The sequence below is a fragment of the Protopterus annectens genome, chromosome 2.part0, assembly GCF_019279795.1.
Source record: "Protopterus annectens isolate FY-2018-M chromosome 2.part0, PAN1.0, whole genome shotgun sequence".
NCBI classification, from domain to species: Eukaryota; Metazoa; Chordata; order Ceratodontiformes; family Protopteridae; genus Protopterus; species Protopterus annectens.
This window is the reverse complement of record NC_056728.1, coordinates 1,626,760,984-1,626,787,666: the sequence shown is the minus strand read 5'-3', so window position 1 is coordinate 1,626,787,666 and position 26,683 is coordinate 1,626,760,984. Positions and strand designations below refer to the sequence as shown.

General features: G+C 38.1%; 1 protein-coding gene across 1 annotated transcript in view; it reads right to left on the bottom strand.

The window, feature by feature from the left end:
- Window positions 1-26,683, bottom strand: part of LOC122792861 (peroxidasin homolog) — a 1,756,079-nt gene that overhangs the window by 1,165,950 nt on the left and 563,446 nt on the right. The window lies entirely within an intron of this gene.

The window sequence follows — 26,683 nt, the reverse complement described above, 5'->3', positions numbered from 1 at the left end:
CTCAACTTCCATTTACAGTATTGTTACATTAATTTGCTACTTAAGATGCTTTTCTCAACTACCTACTACCTAGGGGTTCCTTCTGTTTTCACTCTACACTTGTCCTGTCCTTACAATTATCTTCCTATCCTGCCTCATAATTGCCTGTATTCTTATGCCGTCTTTTTTTACAAGTTACTATTGACATATTTGTTCTATGTACATTTTGTTTTTTTCTTTCCAGTTAGCTTGTATCACCTGTAAAAAGAAATTGACCTTGCTATCCTTTGTTAGTTATCTCATGTCAGATATTTTTTATCTTGTTTAATCATGTAATCATTGTCAATTTTTATCTACTGTATGTTCTATTGTAATATTTGGAGCTTTTCTCCTCCAGTCTCTGCTGAAAAAGGGTCTCTGCCTAGTCGGACTAACCCATTTAACAGATGTCAAATAAATAAAATAAATAAATCTATCCAGTGAAACTCTACTTCCCGATAGGCTTTGCACAAGTAACATTTTAGTGAAACAGTTTAGTAAAGGCAGTGAGGATAAAATGTAGACCCTGCCTTACATAAAAAGTACTGCCAATCTGCATCACATGTGTACAAGTTTCCAATCAGTGCTCTAAATCTTCTTCTGCAGAGTGATACACCTCTATGCAGTCACTGGCATTTAAATCACACACATTTGGGCCTTGTTTTATTTAATTTTGATTGCTAAGGTAGAGCACTGATCAAATTTGACCATTTGCAGGCTCGGCCCAGGTTACATTCGTAGTAACAATAGTAAAGTAAGATTAAAGGTATGACTAAATTATATGGTATAGTGACATAACATAACACCAATGTAACACATATGTATATTTAAAAGAAAATTTAAAAAGAAGTAGGATCAGGAGTATATAATGCATAACACAGGTATTATAGGTGAGGTAAATGTGGTCCAGATAAAATAAGTGACATAGTATACACATGTAAGGAGGGAAAACATTAGCAGCAAAGACAGTAGACATTGTAGAATACTAAGAGCTGCAGTAGAAGAACTAATAACAATATATATTAGATGTATAGTAGGGAATGAAAAAAGAAGATGGGGAAGCAGTGGGTATGAGTTTATATGTTGGAGAGTTTAGGAGTTTAAGCAGTCAAGGTTTTCTGGGATAAAGGTAATAGTGTATCCATGGGAGTTACCTGACATGGCCTGTGTTCTGATATGTGCACTTATATTTTTCAGCTAGGTATTGTTTGAACTGGGAATTTTGGGTGCAATGCGTATGCAAATGAGGGTTCAGCTCATGAATGTTTCGGAATCACTCAATGTAAGTGTCTTGGCTGGAGGCAGAGTCTTGCATACTGTTCTACATAGTGTAAATCACAGCATGAGCACACGTGGTGTGTATTAAGCATGCATGGATGGATCAGTGAGACCAATAGAATAGTTGCCTTTCATGCTGCATGCCTGTAGACAATGCAGGTGCTAAAGAGCAAGTCCATTCAAAATATTCAACAGCATTATAACACAGCATGTATTTTCTGCCATGTCTCACACTTGAAATTTGTATTTAAAGCACAGTTATAATAGTGCAGATCATGTTGTTCCCTGCCACAAGTCAAACTAATGATGCACGACAATTTTAAAAACAGGAAATGGGCATGACAGTGATATGCTAGACATTATTCTCTGGTATGAGACTTTCAGAATAGCAATGATTTCCAGTGGCACTGTTTCTGGCAGGGCACCCCATTAGCACTTTTGGGAATGCAAAATCTCCCTATGTTTGTTACATGAGGACCACCAGAAGCGCCTGCTTGGGATTCCAGTGAGGGTCCTCTGTATAAGGTGGGTGCCTGGCACTGTCTTTCTAGGGCTGTTAATGATGCCACAGGCATGCCTTGTTCTATCAAGTAATGCAGCCATCTTACAGTGAACTGTGGAAGTGTCATCCAGACCTTCTTAACCAGTGAGAAGAAGACGTCAGAGTGAGGGGACCTGAGATGTTCTATAACCATGTGTTTTGGTCATATAACTTTTTATATCCTGCCATTGTATACATTACTTTTTTTCTCTTTTATCAAAATCTCAGAAGGCTATCGCAGAGCATAGACTCCTGCACCAGAGGAGGATGAATCACCAGGCACAGGGATGACTACACTTGTCGCTTCACATATAAGTCAAGTAGTTATTCCTTCTTCAGTATAAGTCAGTAAATGTTTCATAGCAGTACCTACATATCAGCCAACTTACCTGTAAGAAATGTATCACAGTGTACTTTGTTAATGGCCTGCAAGTCATAGACAGTATATTGCACTTTATGCAGTAATATAATATTTGTGCTTTTATCACCTCAATTTATAGCTTTGCATGTATATGTCAGGGTTACATAACATGATGCATAGAAAAAGTAGTGAGACATATACTGATAGAATGATATGGTTCTAGTAGTTTATAGGTATTGTAGATGGAGCACTGGCAAAGGCAGTTCAGTTACTCTACCCTTCATTATTTCACCTGTTCAGTATGATTAGGTAGCACATATTAGCATATGACTGGGCTGGCATTAATCAGATGTGCTTCTCACCACCGCTGTGCAAAGTTAATTATGGTCTAATTTTCATAGAATAATGCCAGGCATTTATTGCATCCTATTGCATTTCATGTTATTTCTCCCTTTTTCTCCCATCACTTGTTGTCACTATCCTTTCTATTTTCATTTAATTTGCTATGTTTCCTGAGTTATTTTTGTCCTTTTATTTTGCATTTCTCTATAGCACCTGCCAAAGCAGTACCAGTGACTCCTCTACACTCTACCAGTTCTGATACAGTGACACCAACAGTGGCACTTGGGTCTGTGCCAGTTAGAACTGCCTCTTCATTGATTTACAAATTGGAGACTGATGTTGTCTCCTCCCCTGCCACTGATGGGGTTTCACTAGCTGAGGGTGCTAATGTTTCTGCATGGATAAGTCTTATGTCACTCACAAGAAGCTGATAGATATCATGAGGGACCAGGTGGACCAGTGCATTAATGCCCACACTGGCCACCTTGAAAGTCTCCTCCTGCAGCTTGCAGAGTCACATCCCTGTCTGTCACTGGGAGTACCATCAGAGCCAGGACCCAGTGGTAAGGGAGCCCAAGGGGATGTCTGACTTCCCACTGCATATGATATGGTCATGGCAGTACTGGAGACCATAACCAGCTTGCCAGCCATCCCAATGTCCCCATCCCTTTTATGCCTTTCCCTCTACTGTTTGCTGATCAATATTCCCTATCATCATTGCCTTACCTTGTTTGCCTGATGTCTATAAATCCACAGCCTCCCCTCCTTCTGTTACTGTGTCAGCACCCCCCTATTATTCTTGTCTGTCTTATGTTTCTGTGTATTGCCTGCCCTCACTATCTTACAATACCTTAACATCCCTCTAAATCCTCCCCATGTTTCATTCTTTAAAAAAAAGAAAATGTGCACTTATTACACAAAAACATAATTTCCTCCTCATCCTAATCAATTCCACATGGCCTTCCTTCTGCTTGCGTTTCCCTTTTTCATACTGTCCTATAAGCCCAATTCCACCCCTTCATCTGATCAAACAAAAGATTTATAGTGTGCACAGACTCTTTAAGGCTGATAGCTGCTTTTGTTTTCCTCTAGCACCTTTTGTGTGCATGCAGATACATACAGTCTGTGCTCGGCATTTGTGCTGGCATCTATGGGAGTTCCTGAATATAAATGGCTTAGGAGACAAACAGTAATATGGCCTCATTTAAGGGAGGTGACACAATACACTCTCTTATAATTCTATATTAGACTGATGAGTGAAGTGGATAGAAAGAGTTCAGTAGCTGTTTTATATTGTATTATAACCAAATAATTAATTATTATTATTATTATTATTATTTATTTTTTTTGGTCCTAAATAAACTTGTCCATTGTTTGCCCATCCCCTAATGCCCCATTCACTCCCTTTACCCCTGGTACCCTATAATTATAGGCTCATGCTTCTTCTTCCCTAGTGTGAGAGCCGCAGTCCTGGTCTTACTCCCAGTTGAAATTGTTATGATGGAACATCAGCAGTACTCCCCAGAACTGGTCAGCCAACATTGGTCTCAGTCCCATTCCTCTTTGGCTGGCTTATCTAGTGCTTAGGCCACTAATTAAATCCAGGCTGTCTGGGGAATTTTTGGGGCTAACACTTCTATGCTGTAGAGTCCGCTTGTTTTAGCAAAGTCTCTGCTACTGTACAACAACAGACTCTGCTGGGAAAGCTGAAGGACACTGAAAAAGGAACAAGACCCCTGAAGTGGACAGTGAAGCACTTTAGTGGCAGCCAACAATGAGTGGTGGCCAGAAGAGAATGGTCATTCAAGAAGCTGCTGTCTAACCTAGTTATGTCAGAACTCTGCGGATCAGTTTATTCAGAATGTTGATGCCAGCTTTGCACATTTCTTGAAGAACATGTTACATTTGATCACAGATTATTCCAAAATCAACGTGGTAACCAAAGACAAACAATGATTTTGCATCAAATGAATTAGAACAACGTGTATGATATCAGTGGTGCAGCATATGGCTTACATGCCTAGAAATATAAGGTTTTGTACATCAGTGTGGAGATTAACATATACTAGAAGTGTTTTATAGCAATGGAAGAGAAAGAGGACAAGGGGTTCCTAATACATACATGTAAACATACAGTTTTGTAATAGAATGGAGGATACCCCTTTAGCTGATTAGTCAGCACAATGCACATTCTGCAATGAAAGGCTATAAGAAACTGGGTTAGATGGTGGGACCCCTCAAGGCACTGATAGTTATGATCTGAAGAAACATACTTTTTCAAGTTTATAAGTAGATTTAACTTAACAAGAAGACAATGAGAAGATAAGGGTAATAAAGATGATGACAGACATGAAAGAACTATATGAGGAGGTACATTGCTGAGGGCACTAAGGAAATATACAGCAGAGGAAATAAAAGACTAATTGGATACACAAAATTGTCATGATTAGTTAGAGTGGTAGAAGTTGAAGGAAGGAGGGTGGAAACTAAATACAGGAGGGAGAACAATATCAACTGATGGCAATTAAGAATGATATTAGGAAATATTCCTCAACAGAAAGTGTCATATAGTACTGGTATGTCCTACTCAATGAAACAGTGGAATGCATGACAACAGTTATGTTCAAGAACATAGTGCAGACAGTAGGGGGGTGAAGTAGCTTCCTAGGGGACAGCAGCATCATTTAGACACTAACATAATTTAACACTGATTTGATGTTTAAACAAAATGCTTCCACTTTTAATTCATATGCTTTCATATCTATATACCCACGCCTCATTTTTCATAAATAAAATTTATTTAACTTTCACGTCCACTTTTTAAAACAGTATAAAATAAAATGTACATAAAATGAAAGTTAATGAGAAGCATATACATGTACCATTCTTGGCTATAAAGCACTATAACATGATTAAAAACAAGGCTTAAGACACTGTACAACAACAGGCTATGAATGCTGTGTCAATACATCAGAAATTTAGTAAAGCAGCTTAGAGCCTGGTCTGGGTGAATGTGTACATACATAAAGTAACATAACAATTATGAAGCATTAGCGAAGTAAAGGACATGCTCGAAATTAACACTAATGGTATGGCTGTAAACATACACAGAGGAGTTTTTGTACTATTTAAAAAGGGAACCAGTACCACAACACAAATTTCCAGGGCATAAGTGGATCTCTTGCTGTGTAGATAATTAGGTGCAGCAGTGAACAAGCCTGTCAAAACAACAGCTTTCCTTCTTCATTTGCAACAATTTGAAAACAGGAACCTTTTTATTAAAAACTCATTTTTAAGTTCAGCAAAAATGTCCCGTAGTGAATTAATGGGCGAATGTTAGTACTGATCATCTCACTGAGAATAACAGCTTAGTCATTTAATGTTGTTGGTTTGTAAAGTACAGGAGTAAAGTCTAATTTCAAATAATTAAGTTTACAAAAATAAAACTGTCTTTAACTGTCTTTAATCTTTTCTTAAAATATATAATTTTGCAGTGTATTTAGATTCAGTTGACTAAAACTGACATTTCTGAATTCACTGTTTCTTTATGAATAACAAGGCCTTAACGGCACAATAAACTGTTTAGCATTGTGGCTTGGAAAATATGTTCCTACAAGAAGAAATGATACATTTGATGGAGGTCTCACAAATATAAATATTTTAGCAGTCAATATCATTAGTTTATAAGCAAACATGGAACTAGTTCTGAAAATGGCTTACATCTGAACCTTCTTGAAGGCAAACTGAATTCATCAAAAATATTAAACTATAGTGACACCTTTTATTGATGTGATTAAAGCACAATGTTCAATGATTAGACGTAATACAAACTGAAGCATCTCTTCAGCTTATCAGAATGAGATATGGCAGAGATCTGTCCCAAGCATAAGGCAATAACCAAATGCTGTTAATTTGGAAAAAGTAGGTTTTGCAGATTCTGGAAGAATTACCTGTTATATTCTTGATGCCATTTTTTTACAGAGGAATGATAAAGTTGTTAGATTATATGAAGCAAGACGACAGTTATTGTTGACACTTTAGATTCACAGATGTGTATTTTAAAAATATTGATAATTATAGATCAGTTATTATATATATTCATGGAAGTCTGTTACTTCAATGTCTGGATAAATCGTAACAAAATTAAGAAAACCCAAATAACTGAGATGGAGTGCAGAATGTTCAGAACATGAACTTTAAATGGCACATTCAGTGGTTCGTATATTGCTGTGGTCCCTAAATAGTAACCACATGCATAATTCTTAAAGACATAACACTATTGTGTCATAAATATCTCTGCTTTACAGTCAAAATAAGTATAGCACACAGTACCCAATGTGATAATATGTACATAGAATACTGGAGTATGGCAAGCATGTGGAGAATTCAGTCAGCTCTGTCTAAGTTGCCACTTCAGGATCAATTGTACCTATTAACATCAGTGGAGAAACGATATCCTTGTCTTCTCAATGTAGGATTAACATTTTTGTTGGAATTAGAGGTCCATTCTATCATATTTTAATTTGTGTCTGTGGCACAGAATTGGAACCTAGATCCTGACATGTTGGATGATTTGCAGAGGAGTGGATATATTGTAAAATGGTTTATTTAAACTTCAGATCAGATTGTCACCGAATAGTGTGTGCACCATTTCAAGTAGAAGGTACATAACAGTGTGCATTACTTAGTAGTAATTTAAGTTTTTATTCAGACTAGCTAGGAAACAGGCAAAATTAGTTCTGAAGAATATTCCAAATGTCAGTGGCACAGCTAGTTAAGAACTATGAAATCTAAAGGATTCTGTCATACTTGTCTGAATAAGGATGGGTTAATAACCACCTTGTATATAGTCAAAATTCAGTCCATTGAACCTGGAGACAGCCTGGCAGGGGCTGCAAGGGTGTAGCATGCAGCAAAGGGCCACCCAATACATCCCCAACTTATCTCCAATTGCAACTTGAACTAAAGAGACTAAAGGTTAATAATTTAGAAACTGAAAGCAGCGTACCAAATGCAACTGCATAAAGACACAAAGGAGTAAAGAAGTTTTAGCATGGAGCACAACTGAAAAAGAAGGAATGACTGCATGAAAAGGAATTGTTCACCCTTCACAAAAAGTAGCAAGAGTGAAACCCCAGCTCATGAAGTCAAGATCAGTACTACATTGTTTTCTCAGTGTAAAGAGAAGGATAAATTGTTAGATTTATCTGGACATATGAATATGTGTGTAATCAGAACCAAACTGACCAGGACAAGGGGTCAGTGGTTAAATCCTCTACTCACAGGTAATGCATTACATGCTTTATCAAAAATGTCTGACTCTGATTATTTAGAGTATTGGAAACTTGATAATGTTCTTTTTGAAAGTTTTACAGTCACACTTGAACCCTATAAAAAATGGAAAACAAAGAAAACCAGAAGACCTTAGTGAATTTATAGCAAAATTAAGCACAAATCTTCATAGGTTGGTAAATAGATGTTGAGTTACTACTTTTGAAATGTTGAGAGACCTTATGATCAGGAAACAAGTACTGAGTACCTTGTCTGATGATATGAGAATGTGGGTGACAGACCAGGAATGTACCTCAGGTAAATGCATGGCTAAAATAAGTGTGATCTCTATTTAGTGTGTAGGGCACATTTGCACAAGAGAGGTTTACCTAATACTAAACATAGGTAAAAGGGAACACATGGGGCTCAGTCTAAACTATCACAACAGGTTCTTCAAGCAAAGGGGAAAGCACTGGTTCAGCATGTGCCAAGGTTTTGGGGTTGAATGTTTTCATGGTAAATAGGTGGGGCTTGTATGGTCCAAATGTACACAATGATAGGTTGGATAACAAATGCCACTTGAAATCGTTAACACATATTGCAACATGATAGTGGTGGTTTGTCATGAAAGAGCAGCTACTCCAAGTCATTGTACCCTATCTTGGTAGAAGAGAATGAAATTATAGGTAAGACAGATACTGCATCAGACATAACTATGATTTAGCCTGCAGTTGTTGAGGAACATTTCTTGCTGGAGAACTGAGTGCCATGAAAGATACATATTTTCTGTTCCCAGTGGTAAGAGTTCATTTGGATTAGGAAGGTGGGGAACAGATACAAAATTGTGGCAGTGTCGGATGATATCTCAACAGATGTTCTGATAAAAAATGACTTTTATTATATAGTACCTTATGTCCATGTGCAATTGCAAATAGCCAGGCATAGAAACAAGCACATGGGAACATGGGGTTCTCAGCTAACAACTGCCCTTTGATTAGAGGTTGTTGATGAGGCTATTTTACAGCTAGATGGCAATGGCAAGCATAAGTCTGAGCCACAGATGTCAAAAGGTACTGGATTGCCTTCAGAAGGAGCTTCTAAGGGGAAAATATAGTTGGTAGCAGTAAGCCTATTTCTGAGCCACTGATGTCATAAAATATAAGACGTTCCTTGAAAGGGGAACTAGGCAGGATATGAGCAGATTTCAGAGCTATATTGGTTATATCCTGCCAAGCATATAACAGCTGGTACCTGTACATCAATACCCTGCTGGAGAACATTTGTTCTCCAGTCAGAGTGGTGATCTGCAGGTCATCCATTCTCTAAATTTTAATTATAATCTCCTCAGATGAAATGCCCTTCTGACTGCTACAAGAATGCTGATGCCATTGTGCATCAGTTTGTTGAAATCTGGGGAGTGGAACATTTCAAGTGCATCCTTAGGTGCACTGAAAAGTCATTGACAGTGTAGCTGCAGCAACAATTAGTGCTAGTGTTTCTGTACAGCTGTTTAACGCTTGGTTTTATGACAAATTACACAGCATAGATGACATTTTGTGCAAGGAACAGAGATTGTGGTAAGTTTTTATCCATTTGCAGTTGGGCGCTTCTTACCATAGCCTATATCTCTTTCGAGGCCACTTAGCCATTAGCCATAAACAACAGAGGTTTATTCAAAGTGCTTATTGAACAGGAAATGCAAAAGATGTGAGAGAGTACTATAAAACATATTAGCAATATAAAAAGATTTGCAAGGCAGAAGACAAAGCTAAGTCTATTCTAGAAACATTTCAAATGGTAGATATGAGTGTTGTGTGGCCTCTTAGTAGTCCAAGCAGCACAGGTAAGAGGTGTATTTTAGGGGTGATAGATTATGTATGCTATTAGGTACCTTGAGGCAATGATTCTGTCCTGTATTGTGGCAGAAAACATGGCAAATGCTCTGTTAGAAATTTACAGCAGGGTGAATTTTCCATGAGAAATATTGACGATCAGAAGGGCTATCTTCAAGACAGAACTGCTGACCCATTTGAAGAAGTTTTGTTGGGTGAAGCAGTTAACAACTACTTTCAACCCACCTTAAACAAATGGTTAAGTGGAGATATTTAACTCTTCTCCTAAGACTATGCTGATATCATTTTAAGCAGGAGTGGGACAAGAATTTGCCCTATTTCTCCTTTGCATACAAAGCAATGTCTGCAAAATCCACAGGTTTTTCAAGATTTGGACTACTTTATGTCCACAAAGTGAAATGACCCAAAGACTTAATTTGTGATGAGTGAGAACTTGATTATTAATCACATAATAAGTCTGCTGTGGATAAAGTAGTGATAATATAGCTTATTCAACTCAAGCTATGTTTCTTGGGGATGTCTCAGAAAAGCTCAGGTGTTCTCTAGAATGTCAGGAGATCTGCCACAAGCTCTACAACACTTGCACATTTTCCTGGCAGTAAACAGTCAGCAGAGATGCGTGAAACTTATACAATCTCTTTCAGTAGCAATGCAGTTGTGTCAAATAGTTTGAAAATGTTTTCAGACATACACGGACATTACTCCCTGCCAAAAGCTGCAGTGATCCATACAGCTTTGGTTTTAGAAATAAATAACTTTTGTTTAGATTTGAAAAAAAAAAGTCTAATCTGCAGGAAATACTCAACTAGGGCTACTGTATGTTCATATTTGTTTTGACAATGAACTTGCTGGACTTTAAAAGCAGTAAAATATCCTTGCATCAACGTCAGAAGGACAAGAACATTTCCTGCTTTTCCAGGGCCCATAATCACAAGCTTTTATATTTTACCTGTGTGTCACTTGCAACTGCTGAATGATTATAGAAAATTAGTGGAAGTCAAACAGCAATTTTCAGCAAGTGGTAGGAATTGGATCATTCAGCTGCAGTTACTTTTTTCTGTTTTGTATTTTATTATTCTCTGTAAATTATATATGTTCTTGTAGAGTTATTTTTTTCAACTCTGTTGCCTAAATTGTATTAAGTAAACTATTTTTATTATACATTTACCAAAGATCGTGGCTGGTGATTTTATTTAGTATTATATAAGGGTACTGACACAGTACTGGTAAACCATTAAATGTTGGCATCTACCTTTCAAAGAGTGAATTTTTTAGTCGTAGCTTCTAAATGACTATATTATATCTGGCTCATTTAAGAGTGGAACTGTGCACTTGGTCTGTTTAAATTGGGTTTGCTGTAATGACAGGAAAGGGGGGTACTGGCACTAAAAATCTATAATTAGACCCTGCTAGGAAATATTTGTGTGTGTGTGTGTGTGTGTGTGTGTGTGTGTGTGTGTGGGAGTAAAGTAGTTCTGGCTAAATCTAAGTTACTGTTGGTAAGACTGCACTGGTATGAACTGGTTGGAGAGTAAGGTGAGTGAAAATCTGAGAGGCCATTGATTATAACTCTGCTCTTTATAACTGTTCAGTGCAAGACATATTTGGGTGTAGAAGGTTTTGGTCATAACCTAAGAAAGCAGTGCATATTTGCCATACACTTGTAAGGCCAATTACCTCTTGAATATCCCTTGGTGGCAGCAGTACAGATCATGACACTATAGCCTCTGACCATCACATTCTAATTGGTGGCATCAGTGTGGATCAAGACACAATAGATCCTGTCCATTATATATTAACTGGTGGCACTGAGTGCGATTATAAGCCTTGTACCACTGCATAAAATCTGGTGCCAATGATATGGATGCAAAGTCTGTACCATGACAACTTAGTTGCATCATAATTCCTGATGATTGCTGGACTACCTAGAAGTACGCAGCTTTTTGTATCTCTGTTTCCTTTAGTAATAATATTACCCAGCCTTTTGTGTCTCTTTTTTCTACAATAATAATATGTCAATTGCCTTTACTGTCAAAAGAAGAAACATAAGTCACTGAAGCAGGTTCACAGAAAATAATGCAGTAGGATAAAACTGGTGACCACACTTGCTCATTCATTTACTTCTTATTTGTTCACCAAGTAAGTGACTTGCCCTATGGACATTTTTCCCATGACTCAGGTCATAAACGCAAGGGTAAATTTAGTATACATATATGGACAATTTGGTACAGCAGTAAACAAATGTTTTTGGTGAGGAAATGAGAAACCATACAAAGACATGGAAAGAACATGCAAACTCAACACAGACAACAACTTGAGATCGAAATAAACCCCAGACCTGGAACTTTGAGGAACAAATCATACCACTGAGCCACCATACCATGCTCTTGATTACAAGCTTGTCCCTTTTCTAGAATGAGTGACTCTACAGCTGCAGTTTAATGAGAATGTGTTATTTTTTGCTTTGCTCTGGCACTGGCACTGCATAGATGCTGCATGAGTTTGTTTGCACTATTTGACATTCTATCACAGCTTTTGTCATACTGACATATTAAAAGGAGCTGTGGTCTTAGCAAGTGGCAGGAGTTGCAGTCTCAGTAGTTGAGTTTAGTTTGATCTGCAGGAGTTGCAATCTCAGCAGTACAGCTGCAATCTCATCAGTGCAGTTTCTTTTGTGCCTTGACAGTTGTGATCTTAGTAATACAGTTTGTTTTGTTCATGTGCCTTCAGAGAAATCCACAGTGGAAAACAAGCTGACCATTGCATACATGCACATGATCACTATAGATCAGTATGTATATTGTACCTAGTCATCCACTGTAGCTAGATAGCACATGCAATATAAGTTACTGAGCACAAGCGAGATCAGTGCCATTTTGTATAGTCATTCAGAGTGAGTGCTAGCTTGAATGGAGGTGCATATGTATGTGTGTCAGAAGTAATTTGTCAGTCAGTAAGCATATAAAGTTTGAAGTATATGTGGTAAGAGTGATGGATGCATTTAAGGTTGAGGTGGGATTACTTCAAGGATCAGCTCTGAGCCCTTTCTTATTTGTAATGGTGATGGACATCTTGACAGACGAGATCAGACAGGAGTCTCTGTGGACTATGATGCTTGCGGATGACATTGTGATCTGTAGTGAGAGTAGGGAACAAGTCGAGGAGACCCTGGACAGGTGGAGATATACTCTAGATAGAACAGGAATGAAGGTCAGCAGGACTAAGACAGAATATATGTGTATGAATGAGAGGGAGAATAGAGGAATGGTGAGGATGTAGGGAGTAGAGTTGTCGAAGGTAGATGAGTATAAATACGTGGGATCAACAATTCAGAGTAATGGTGAGTCTGGGAAAGAGGTGAAGAAGGGAGTACAGGCAGGGTGGAGTGGGTGGAGAAGAGTGACAGGAGTGATTTGTGACAGACTGGTACCAGTAAGAGTGAAAGAGAAGGTCTACAAGATGGTAGTGAGAGCAGCTATGGTATATAAGTTGGAGATGGTGGCATTGACAAAAAGGCACGAGTCAGAGCTGGAGGAGGCAGAGTTAAAGATGTTGAGATTTGCATTATGTGTTCGAGGATGGACAGGATTAGGCATCAGTATATTAGAGGGTCAGCTCAGGTTGGATGGTTTGGCGACAAAGCCAGAGAGGCAAGATTGTGTTGTTTTGGACATGTGCTGAGGAGGAATGCTGGGTATATTGGGAAAAGGACACTAATGATGGAGCTGCCAGGTAAGAGGAAAAGAGGAGGTCCTAAGATAAAGTTTATGGATGTGGTGAGAGAGGACCTGCAGGTGGCTGGTGTGATAGAGCAAGATGCAGCAGACAGAAAGAAATGGAAACAGATGATCCACTGTAAAGATCCCTAGCGGGAGCAGCCAAAAGAGGAAGAAGAGCACACACACAGACACATACCACCCCCCCACACACACATACATACATACCACCCTCCCACACATACACAGACACACACCACACACACACACACACACACACACACACACACACACACACACACACACACACACACACACACACACACACACACACTCCACTCAGTGCTAGTGCTGCAACAGACTGAACAGTTTATCTCTTGCCAATGATGGGGAACCATTATCAGATGTCACTCCCACCTGCCCTCTCTGGCTTCCCCGATGCAAAAAGGATTAGTTGATCTATTATTGACTGGACCACAATCAGGGTTTTCTTCCTCAGTATGGAACTGGCATAAAAAATGGAAGTTTTACTCAATCTGCCAATATAAAAATCCATTTTTTTGCAAAGTATTATCAAATTTTCAGAACTCAACCAATTAACACCTTCTATTTAGAAATGAGTCCTTCCTGACTTGCATGGAGACCCTAACCATTAGGCCAAACACCATTTTCCTAGATGATTTTTCAACTACCCCGACATCAACTGGAAGATTTATGCATAACCTAACATCTATGCTCAGAGATTTCTGGAATTCATAAATACAAAATGTGTGGAGCAGTTAGTCCATCCACCAACTAGGGGAGACAAAATCAGTATGGGACAGCTGTGTTCCTATCAGATGTAACTTCTTCCCTCATAAAATAGTACCATAAATCAGTCACATGCACCATAAGATTGAAGCAGAAGCATCCTCACATACCTCAGTATTCAGAGGTTAGCAAAGGTCTTCTATGAAAATTGGGTAGTTGTTGTTGTGTCTTTCGGCTTTTTCCTGGTAAGGGGTCGTCACAACGGAACTTCGGTCTGCTAATGATTGGCAGTAGATTTTTACGAAATTCCGAGGTGCCAGCTCGACGCCCCACCTTCAACGAAGGCACACCCATTTACGCACGCATGTTTTTCGAATGCTACCCAACCACTGGGAGGACATGCAGACTCCACACAGAAGGCACTCCCAAGCCAAGCCGAGAATCGAACGGGAGAACCTCTTGCTGTGAGGTAACAACGCTACCACCGTACTACCGTGGCTCCTTCGTCCTGCTGACTCCACTGTCTATGTGGAATGCTTTGCTGCCAAAGTCAATGCAAATGTGAATAGCTGCATAGACACATTTGTTCCCACTCCCCTAAAAGAAATACAATGTCAAATTTAAAAACAAACCTGTGTGGTGGAACCCAAATATATACAGGTTCTACAGCAAAATAATAAAAAACTAACTGTATAATAATAAATATAACTATCCAGATATCAAAATGTTCTTGCTAAACTTAACAAAGAACTCTGTCCCTAATCAGTTCAACCAAAGCTGAATATGAGGTAAAAATAGCCACCCAAGCAAAAGCAACTATAAAATAGTATAAAAGTCGGAAAACAAATGCCAAAGGTACCAAATTATCCACTAAATAATCCAAGGTACCCAGGAAACATAGTCAGTCACTGATAAAACAAGTTTAAAATACTGTTTAACTATGTTAGAAACCTCAGAAACAATGCCCATCACTGCATAGAGCTAATTGTAAGTGATATCACATACTCAGACTCTGAGGACATAGCCAAAGTGACCAACCGTCCCTGTTTTTCCAGGACAGTCGCAGTTCCGAAGTCTCTGTCCTGGAATCCCAAGCATTGTCTTTGGGATACGGAAATGTCCCAGTTTAATCTGAATGGTCCAGACTTGGGAGTTTGTGGCTCACAGAGACCTTTGAAGACCTGACATGTAAAACTACCTTCTCTGTCTTTTCACTCTGCCTCTGGTTTTTCATTACTTTAGTGAGACATGCTGTTATTGGTACCAAATTAAACAAATGCTAAAACCTGGACATCCAGTCAAGTGCATTTCCTTTCATGTGAAGTAGGCGTACTGCTAGCCTCCTGTCATTGTGTTGCTCAACCAGAAAAATCAAAACAGTGTAAGAAACTTCTCTGTGTGTAAGATTTTCAGTCCATATATCTCTAGTTAATCACTGTATATTAATCAGATCAGAAAATAGTAGAAGTAGTGAACTTAAACTCGTCTTAAGTAAAAAAAATAAAAAAATAATAATAAATATATATATAATTCTACAGAATTACTAGTAATGTCTTTCGGCTTTTCATGGTTAGGGGTCTCCACAGTGGAACGCCGGTCTGCTTATGATTGGCAGTAGATTTTTACAGTGCCAAGGTGCAAGCCCGACCGACACCTAACCTTCAACGAAGGCAAACCCATTCACGCACGCACCTACCTGCATGTCTTTAAACATCACTTGACCGCAGAGAGGACTAAGTATTCAAAAGTAATCCAAGCAAGGCAGGCAGTTTGTTTACAGTCGAAAATCCTTTATTAAGTACACAGACAAGCCATCCAAGTAAAACAAAAAAGGTTAATAGTTTCCTCACAAGCTTTCTAAATATATATATATATATATATATATATATATATATATATATATACTTTTTATCAGGCAAGGGAGTGGTTTATTGTACTCTAAAACAAAGTGTTATTGGTACACATGTTAAATTCACATCCCTTTCCCCCATCAGTGTGACATTCGAGCTGGTCCTGCCCTACTTAGTAGCTGTCATAAATATATAACCCTTATGTACTTTAAATAAAATTTATAATGATGCGGTACCTCTTATTTAACCAGATTATTAAGTAGATTATTAAGTCTGCGATTTTATCCAAGACAATATACTACATGGCTGGAAATATATCAGCCTTAGTCCATCTGACAATCAAAAAATATATATAAATATATACATATACACTTTGTATGTAAAAAAATCATATTCTATTTTCATAACCTATTGTTAACAAAGATCACTTTCATCCTTCTAGACTTCTTCAGGTCAGTGTACAAGAATCCTAAAAACTATCTATGAAAATATATTATTGTATAATTAGTATTGTTATTACATATCATTTTGAAGAAAATGGAAAAAAGAGAAAAAGAAAAAATAATAAGAAAAAATGTATGATGATGGAAACAAAATATACATTTAAATTACAACTGATTTAGAATGGTATTTAAAACCAACTGGTAGAATAAAATAAAATAAAATTAGTCATGTAAACAATGTGGCAATTTTCTAAGTTCCAGTACACTTTTAATTGAACAGTAGTCGTTTAGTCAAGGCTTCCTAAAAGAGTTCAGCTTTAATTGCCACATGAGTTCATGTTTCTCCTGAATATTCGGGATGTCTCCTTCAAGATCACCCATGTCTATGTGATCCAGGATCTGGACCTTAAAATCTGCGTGTCTTTTATGAAGAGAAAGGTGTTTAGCTAGTGCATTATTTTACATCCAGAGCGGATTTCTGACAGATGACATGAAATCCTACGCTTGAGTTTATTTACAGTCTTGCCCACATAAAATGCATCACATTCATTGCATCATGCAATGACTTTTAGAATAGATTTTTTATTTATTTATATTGATTGCCAAATGGACTAAGGTTGATATATTTCCAGCCATGTAGTATATTGTCTTGGATAAAATCACAGACTTAATAATCTACTTAATAATCTGGTTAAATAAGTGGTACCACATCATTATAATTTTTATTTAAAGTACATAAGGGTTATATTATTATGACAGCTACTAAGTAGGGCAGGACCAGCTCGAATGTCACACTGAGGGGGGAAGGCATGTAAATTTAACATGTTTACCAATAACACTTTGTTTTATAGTACAATAAACCACTCCCTTGCCTGATATTTATATATATACTTTTTATATATATTTAGAAAGCTTGTGAGGAAATTATTACTCTATTTTGTTTTACTTGGATCGCTTGTCTGTATACTTAATAAAGGATTTTTGACTGGAAACAGACTGCCTGCCTTGCTTGGATTACTTTTGAATACTTAGTAATTCTGTACAATTATATATATATATATATATATATATATATATATATATTTTTTTTTACTTAAGATGAGTATAAGTTCACTACATCTACTACTATTGTCCGATCTGATTAATATACAATGATTAACTAGAGATATTTCGACTGAAAATCTTCCACACAGAGAAGTTTCTTACACTGTTTTGTTTTTGGTCCCACTATACTTGTTTAGTGGGTTGTTTTGAGACTTCGGGGATACCACAGAGATTACTTGTTTTTTTTTTTCAACCAGAAAAATCCATTTTTCAGCAGTTAACCAGCAAAATTAAAGATGGAGAAGTGTCATTGTATTACCCAATCAGAAAAATCCATCTTGAGCAGTGAACCAGCAGAATTAAAGAAGGAGAAGTGTCGCTAACTGGGTTACAGGTCCAAATGACCAATTGCTATATTACTGGCCTTCAAGGGTGCAGGGAGGTAGAGGGAGCTGATGTGAGAAGGAGTTCTGGGAATAAAAACAGTGAATATACTGAGTACTTCATAATAGGATCATGCAAAATAAGCCAAGAAAGAAAAGTTATACATGGGGCTTTTGGTACTTGTGGCAGAACTTGAGGAAAAACAGGGCTGAGTAAAAAACTGGCATGATTGAATGTGCCAGTATAGAGAGAAGGGAAGAGTGCAGGCTTTGCGGCCTACCAGAGATTTTTTACCAGTGCAGACACATCTTGCACCTTGTCTCATGGTTAACATTTAAAACTACAAGAAATTCTCGACAAAATATCGTATTGAAAAAAAAAAAAAGATGTCATATTCTGTGACATCGATAAAGTGTAACAAAGCCACATAGAATGCTATCTAGCATCACTTTGTATACCACCTTACATTCTGCACTCTTTAATGTGTGTTTATAGCTTAATAGTGTGTCTGGATTAAACTGAAAAGAGCACAATTTGCTTATTCTGCAGGCTCTGCTGGTTAATTGCATCGTCAGAGAAATGTTTTGAGAAAGCGTGTTCATACATCAGAAATAATCACATTGTTCTTGCTTCCTGTTGGGGGACTCTACCCTGTTAATCTGACCAGTCTGATATGTAAAGCTATGGAGTGCATCATCATGGACCTGATTAACAAAGATATAGGAAATCTCCAAAGTCTGGACCACATGCAGTTTGGCTTTGTGAAAGGGAGATCATGCCTGCTTAACCTGGTTGACTTCTTTGAGTCAGTCACCAGGGCTGTGGATGAAGGAAAGGCAGTGCATACAGCCTACCTCGATCTGGCCAAGGCCTTTGATACCATTCCTCTCTTAGCAACTATTGATAAACTCACCAAACTAGGCATCAACCCCTATATCACTAGGTGGGTTGCAAACTGACTCACAGATAGAACACACAGTGTGAAAGTAGCAAACTCCAAGTCAGACTGCCGACCAGTAACAAGTGGAGTCCCACAGAGATCGGTCCTGGGTCCTTTCCTGTTCAGCATCTACTTCTCAGAAGTCCAGACAAAGACAAAGGGACTCTGGCTGACCAAGTTCACAGACAACTGGAAGCTGGGAGGCATTATTAACTCCTCGAGTGATGCAGACATCCTACAGAAAGGCCTCACTGAGACCAACAAATGGTGTCGAAACCATGGCCTTAAGCTGAATGCCAAAAATTGTGTCGTCATCCCCTTTGGTAAAATCTCAGTTCTCACTAACTACCACATTGATGGGAGCCCACTCAACACTGAAGGCATTATAAGACATCTGGGGATGCAAGTTGACAGCAACCTCTCCTTCGACCACCACATTGCCACTGTGGTCAGAAAGTCCTTTTATGTGACACATCTTATTACCAAGGGTTTTGCATCCAGGAAGAAAGAGGTCACCGTGTCTCTCTACTCTTCCCTCATTAGACCAATCATTGAGTATAATGCCCCATTTGGCATGTACCTCACTAGACACCTGCAACAGCTGGAGAGGCCACAGAAGTACCTCACAAAGAGGATCCTAGGCATTAAACACATGTCCTACACGGAAGACTCAAAAGACTCCAGCTATTCTCTGTCTCATATCACCTACTTAGAGGCGATCTCTGCTTGACTTACAAAGCCATGTCTGACCCAGCTCGGTTAGAAATGCTACATCTAAAGAAATCCCAATCCCTCCACACCACACACTCCAGAGACCTCAACCTCATTACCACAATCAACAGAACATGCTGGAGGGACAGGTTCCTCACCCAGAGACTGCCTATGCTCTGGAATAGACTTCCCATACACATCAAGCAGAGCACCACACTGTCCCTCTTCAAGAATAATCTTGATGACTAGATGGGTAATAAAAAGTTCACCCCGGGGATCACTCCAGTGGCTCTACTTGACAGAGGCACTGAGAAATAACGTTGGGGGGGCATGATGCCAGGGCACTTCTATGGGCTAGGCTTGTAAAGACTCCAGGGCTATTAGCCTAGTACACACCTATGAACCTATGATAGTTAAGGACAGATTAGTTTTCCAGAATCATTTTATGTTGAAAAATATCTGGTTATTATGAGCTGTAATTTATCTGCAGTGACACAGGTCTATATTATTTCAGCGAACGCTTAAAATAGCGAATGCTGTTTAGTCAACCAAATAAAGTCAAAATCCCTAAATCCTAAACACACAGAACAATGAAAAAAAATCAGTGGGCCATGTTCTGAACTTTGCCATTCCCTCCACTGTAGTGTGATCCCAGAGTTGGTATATTTAAGTAGGGGAGGGTTTAGCGGGTGTGAAGCCCCGCACTTTATTTTGTTTGGATTTTTTATTTATTTTTTTAATGGATCAGCAATTTATTTTTCCCTGGGAAAAAAAATCGCTGTTTGGTGTGTTCGAGATTTAGGGATTTCGACTTTATTGGGTCGATTAAACAGCGTTCGCTATTTGAAGCATTCGCTGAACTAATACAGACCCCAGTGACACTGTTATAATGAAAGTGCAATATTAGTATAATGTGCATACATATTACATTTTGCTGACGTGTTAACTGTTTAGCACTTCAGAGTGCTGTGTAACTCATATAGAGAGTAGCTGTCTGCTGTCCATGATAATGATCTTTCACTCATTTGCTTTGAGTATTTATTGATTAAGGTGATCACTTTATCCCTACTATTGCTGTAGTCTGCTTGCCATCAAGCATACCTCTGAACCTCTTAGTGCAAGAAATCTGGACAAAGCCTAAAATAATGGTGGGACAAAGGCCTAAAAATAGGGAAAGATTTTAAATACTGCTCTAATAAACTTAGAAAGTTGCTAGCCTAACAGGATTTGTGTTAGCATACATTTCCGGAAAGATATTGTCTAACTTCAATCTATAATAATTTGCCAGCAAACCACAAATTTTATGAGGAACAGACTAAAAATATGAGGCAAAAATCTGGACATTCTGCAGAAATCTGTACAGTTGAGACCTATGCCATCAAGCCTTGTTATAAAGGACTGACAGCTTGTAAGTGTTGATGTGCTTGCAGTGTATAAGTTAGTATTCTGGGGGAATAGTAAGCATTCAGGGAAAGCCACTTATTTCTTCATAATATCCACTCAGGAGGTTGTTTCTTGTTTTTACATAATGATAATTGTGTTATTTTTATTGGTCTGTTAAATTGTGGTTTATTTTTAGGCTGTTAGCTGTTTAATTATGTTTTTATTAGAAGAGCAGTCCCTTTTTATGTTTTGTCTGCACTTTTGCAGTGTTCTTCCTTTTTGAAATTGCAGTATCTTTGATTTTTTTTTACTCATAACAACTATTTTGAGAGAGAGATAATAGAAAACTGAGATTAGCAGGTTGTTGTTGCCAACAAACTGGAGAAGGTACTGATTCATAATGCTTCCTCTAAATGTCACACCCACCTACTTATGAAACAAACACAGCACCATTGTTTCTTCGGGTTATTCTCTTGAACTGTGGAGATTTTTAACAGCAACAGCCATTACCAGTTTACAAAGCCACATGCATGTACCCCATACTTTGGCATTGCATACTCCAGTGAGATTTATATTTTGTTTTGTTTAAAATCATTTCCATTCTTTAAATGGTTGTTGTATATGCTATTCTGCAATTAGAACAGGGACATGATGCTATACCTTTTATTGTAAAAACGTATGCTTTACCAACCCACTCAAGTTTGCAGAGACTATTGCAATATTACCAGCTGATCATTTTTTTAATGTAACATAGGCAATTTATTCTTGAAGGGCAGCAGACACTTTATTTGTAGATGAAACAATGAAATATAAAGTTGTTTGCTAGCAGCAACCTCTTCATTAGTTACACATCTCTTTAATGTGGAATTCTGCTTGCTAGAAAAATGTTCAAAACAATAAATTTAAAACACGATCATGGGAGATACCAGAACTGCTGCTCAGCACTCAACCTCTTTAACAGACTTGCATTTGGGCAGGAATGGCAAAACATAACTCCGCTGGAGTTTGTATTATACGTTATTGTGTCAGTAAAATCCTTTTCTTTGTAAGGAGTCACTTAATGAAAGTCTTTTAAGAAGTTCACTTTTTGCTAAATAGAAAGGTTTTACTTACCTTTTTTTAATAAGACCAGATGTAGAACAGGAAGGTAAGAAGAGTTCCTGGTTGACACGTGCCAGGTTCAACCAGGGATTCATATAGTAGCAATCAGACTTAAGCTTAGTAGCCTACTAGACTAGCAGATATTAAAAAACAAACAAAAAAAAACTTTGGATTCTTTGGAACCTAAAAAAATTGCTGCCCTATTAACTTACCAAAGATAATTACTGATATTTGACATGAGAAATACAAGTTACATAACTACTGTGTGAATTTAGTGTTCTACATGTAGGATGCGGGGATTAGGGCAGGGCTGTAGGCCTATAAACAGGCTGCAGTTTATGTGTCCCGGTTTAGGTCCTGCAACACAATGGTCACCTTGGACATAGCCGGTCTGGTAGCAGATAAATTTAGCTCTAACTTCATCACCCTCTCTCCTTCTTCATTCTCAGAACACATATCCACATCTAACCTCCTGCCCTGAATCTCCCAAGAACAAGTCCTCAAAGCATCTTTTAGGGTCAAGAACATTGCCTCCATAGGTCTGGATAACATACCAGGCTTCCTACTGACAAGACTTGCCAACCCCCAGCCGCTACACATGTTAATCAGTATCAGTCTTGAAACAGGCTCTGTGCTGCATGAATGGATGACAGCAACAGTCATTACCCTGCATAAAGGTGGAGCATCAATGGACCTGGGTAATTATAGCTGCACAAGTTTGATTGTGGAGAGGAACATTATGGTATTAATAAATATGGACATAGGTAAACTACAAATTTATAGTCTAAGCCAGTTCAATTTTGTCTAGGACAGATCTTGCCTGCTTAACCTGGTCAATTTCTTTGAGAAGGGTACTAAAGCAATGGATGTGAGAAAATCAGTACACACCACATCCTTACTTCACAAAAGCATTCAACACCCTCCAACAGTAACTCACTTAGCTAAATGTTAATTCCTACATAACTCACTGGATAGCAAACTGGCTTACAAATAGAACCTAGGAAATTAGGGTATGTGGTATACCTCAAAGTTCAGTCCTTTGGGACATGCCTCTTTGGCATTTACTTGTCAGCTGTCAAAGCTAATGTAAATGTGACTAGCCAAATATGCAGACAACTGTAAACCTGTTATCATCATAAAGCTTCCATAGGACACCATGATCCTCCAAACATAAAGCTGGTATCATAACAATGGATTAAACCCATATGCCAAAAATATGTAATAATTTCATTTGGCAAGCATAACATCCCCCATAGCTATAATTACATTGATAACAGGCCCCTGAAAATTAATATGGTAGTTGGAAACTTGGTAATTTCTATAGATAAAAAGCAGCCCTTTGATCACCATGTATCCTCTATTGCAAGAAAGTTCTGTTTCATTGCACAGCTTCATAGAGGTATGGCATCTAGGTCCACGGATGTGAACATTCCACTGTGTCTGGATTTATTATATGATCGTTGAGTATAAAGCCCCCTTCAGTATGTACCTGTCCAAACAGTTAATACAACTTGTATGATTACAATGTTTTCTCACCATGAAAATGAAGGTCCTAAAGCATAAAAACTGCACTGACCATCACAAAGCCTTTTGCCTTTGCTCATTATCACACATGCTACTCAAGGGTGATCTCTGCCTCACTTAAAAAAGACCTCAACAGACCCTATCCTCTCTGGTCTACTGCACATCTGCAAGTTCAATGGTGGAAGAAACAAAATCTTAACAGATCTTAACATGTTGGAGGGATAAATATGTCTCACAGAGAATATCACTTCTTTGGAATCATCTTCTTCTCCACATAAAGCAAAGAAATGTCCTTAATCTACTCAAATGTAACATGGATGAATGGATGGGAAGTTGCACATTCATCCGTAGTTTAGCACATTTCTCCCTTATGGATAGGAGTAACATGTAAATGTTTTGCCTGGCTGTCTGAGTTATTTGCCCTTAAATTGCAGAATAATTTGAATGTACATTTACCTCTTGTGAACTTTGCTTGCAATATGATTATGATGAAACACAGCAGTACAAAAGTTCGTTTTTTTTAAATTTAGGTTCAGAGGTGTTTACTAGGCTAATGACCACAAGGGCCTTTTTAAGCCTAGTCATGCATCCCAAATCTCTGACAAGTTCTGATATCCTTGATAAGTGTAAGCAGGAGCTTTAGAGGTATAACATTTACAAGCAGGGCCCAGGGAGATGAACCATTTACAGGCTGCCTGTGTCCATTAGAGACAAAGGTGTCAAACCAGGGATGAATTTCCTGTTCCCCATCCAATTGTCCAAGTTACAACTAAATTGGTTTAGGGAGGAACCCTGCTTCACATGGATGGGGAACCTGTTCCATAGATGGGGTAGTCTCTGGGATATATACCTATCTCTCCAGTAGGTCCTATTTATATGGCAGGCAAGGTTTAAGTCTTTAGAATGGGTAATTCTGGTGCTGTTTGTTTTGTGGATATGCAGGAGGTCCATCAGAGTGAGATCTGATAATGCGCTGTATTCTTTTAGTGAGGAACCTATGTGGACGTTCCAGTTGTTGGATATGCCTGGTTAGGTACATACCAAAGGGGTATTGTACTCGATAAGTCTGATGAATGCTGAATACAGTGGAACAATGATTTCCTTGGACTTAGATGCCATATCTTTGTTTATAAGTTGTGCAACATAGAATTATATCCTCACCACTGTACATACATGATGATCAAAGGCTAAATTACTATCGATGTGTTTCCCTAATACCCTGACTACTGGGTCATCTCTAAGAGGTGTGTTGTCAATATGATAATTACCAGGGATGGATGACTACCCAAAAGATACTATTATGAATTTCTTGGCATTTAGTTTTAGTCCATGACTCTGACACCAGTTGTTTGTCCTTGTTAGCCCCTCCTGGAGAACATTTGTGTCAGTGTGAGATTCAATGACAGCTCCTAATTTGCAATCATCTGTATATGGAATCAGCTAGAGAAAACTGACATTAGCCTTGACTTCTGAGAAGTTAATGCCAAAAAGGAGCAGTCCAAGGACTGATCCGTGAGGAACTCCACTTGTGATTGGCCCCAATTCTAACTTCCTATTTATTAATTAATTTATTTTGACTGGCAGTTATCACTCGACAAAGCCCAAAACAGTGTAGGAGTGTGGAAAAAAGCTCCTAAGCAAATTTGCCAGTGTACGCTAAGCAATATTATGCCACACACACATGCATACATGCACGGGCACACACACACACACACACACACACACACACAAATAACAAAGCATATAACTAATCATCCTGGTCATAGCATCATTGTCAATGTTAACAAATAATAATCACATGGAGCAAGCACATGCACTCCCTACACTGCCAGAATATTACTGACAGAATGAAGAATACTGATATATATACATATATACAAAATGGTTCAGACGACAATAGTGCATTCTTATCAACAACGAGTTTTGTTCAAGTTTTGCGGTCAGAGCTGTTTGTGTTTTCATTGTAATTGGAAATGTTTGGGGTTTCAAAATAAGTTAAAATAATCCTAAATGTCTCATTATTCCATACAATATTTGCATACTAATATATATATATATATATATATATACAGTAGAGATGCCCCTGTGAAGTTAGTCCAGGAGGGAAGTTTCAGGACAGAATTTAGGTTAGGCTGCACAATTTATGGCATACAAAAGTTTAACTGTGTTTCAATAGGATTAGCTATCACAATTGTGCCCATTTACTTAAAAACATTTTCAGGTGCATATGAAAGTAAAGCCGAACAAAGCAGATAAAGAATGCAGCTGCTTTTTCCACACAGCAGCCCAAAACCAGATTTTCTAGCCAAGCTGTGAAGTTGGCCATCTGTGACCCATAACACACATTCAAAAAGTCAGTAGATTTAAGACTTTCTATTAGTAGACAGAACAAGAAACTTACCTAATTGTTTCCTTAAGGTCATAGCTACTCATTCCCCATTGAAATGACTTATATGAATAACATATGATATGACAGACACCAGATGGATATAATCTGAAATTTGACCAAAGAAAAAAGGTGTGCAAAGAAACTGCAGAAGCAACTTCAGATAGGAAAACAGAGGAAGTAATTCTTAAATTGAGTTCACATGGTCTGTAGCACACCATACCTCTCAACCTCTCAAAGCAAGAAATCTGGACAAAGCCAAAAATAACGACAAAGGCTAAAAAATAAGAACAGATTTCAAATATTGCTCCTATAATCTTAGATATTTGGTAGAATAACAAGTTTGCATTATTATTTATTTTCTGAAGTATATGAAGTCTGAAACTCAAATGTCTGCCATTATAAATGCCATTATAAATTATTATTTAGTGACTTGCATTTGTTTAAACAGATCACTTAACCTAAGGTACTTAAGAAATGCCTCAGTGTTTCCTAACTAAAAAGATCAATGGTCTCCAGACCCTCAGTCATCTGGATAGTTTGCCAGCCATCGCATGCCCAGTCTCTTACAGACTCCTCCACAGTGAACTGTGTCTAACCTTACAAACTCCAGCCCCCCTTTACCTCCTGTTCCTTTGTAGAACAAATGATTATTTAAATACCTGGGTAAAAAACTTAAACAATCATCAACAGACAGATGAGATATGTTGATGTGATAAATTCATATCTCAGTGTACCTTCACCTCTGGAATAAAAGCTTATATCAGCAAACATATAAGACATGTCG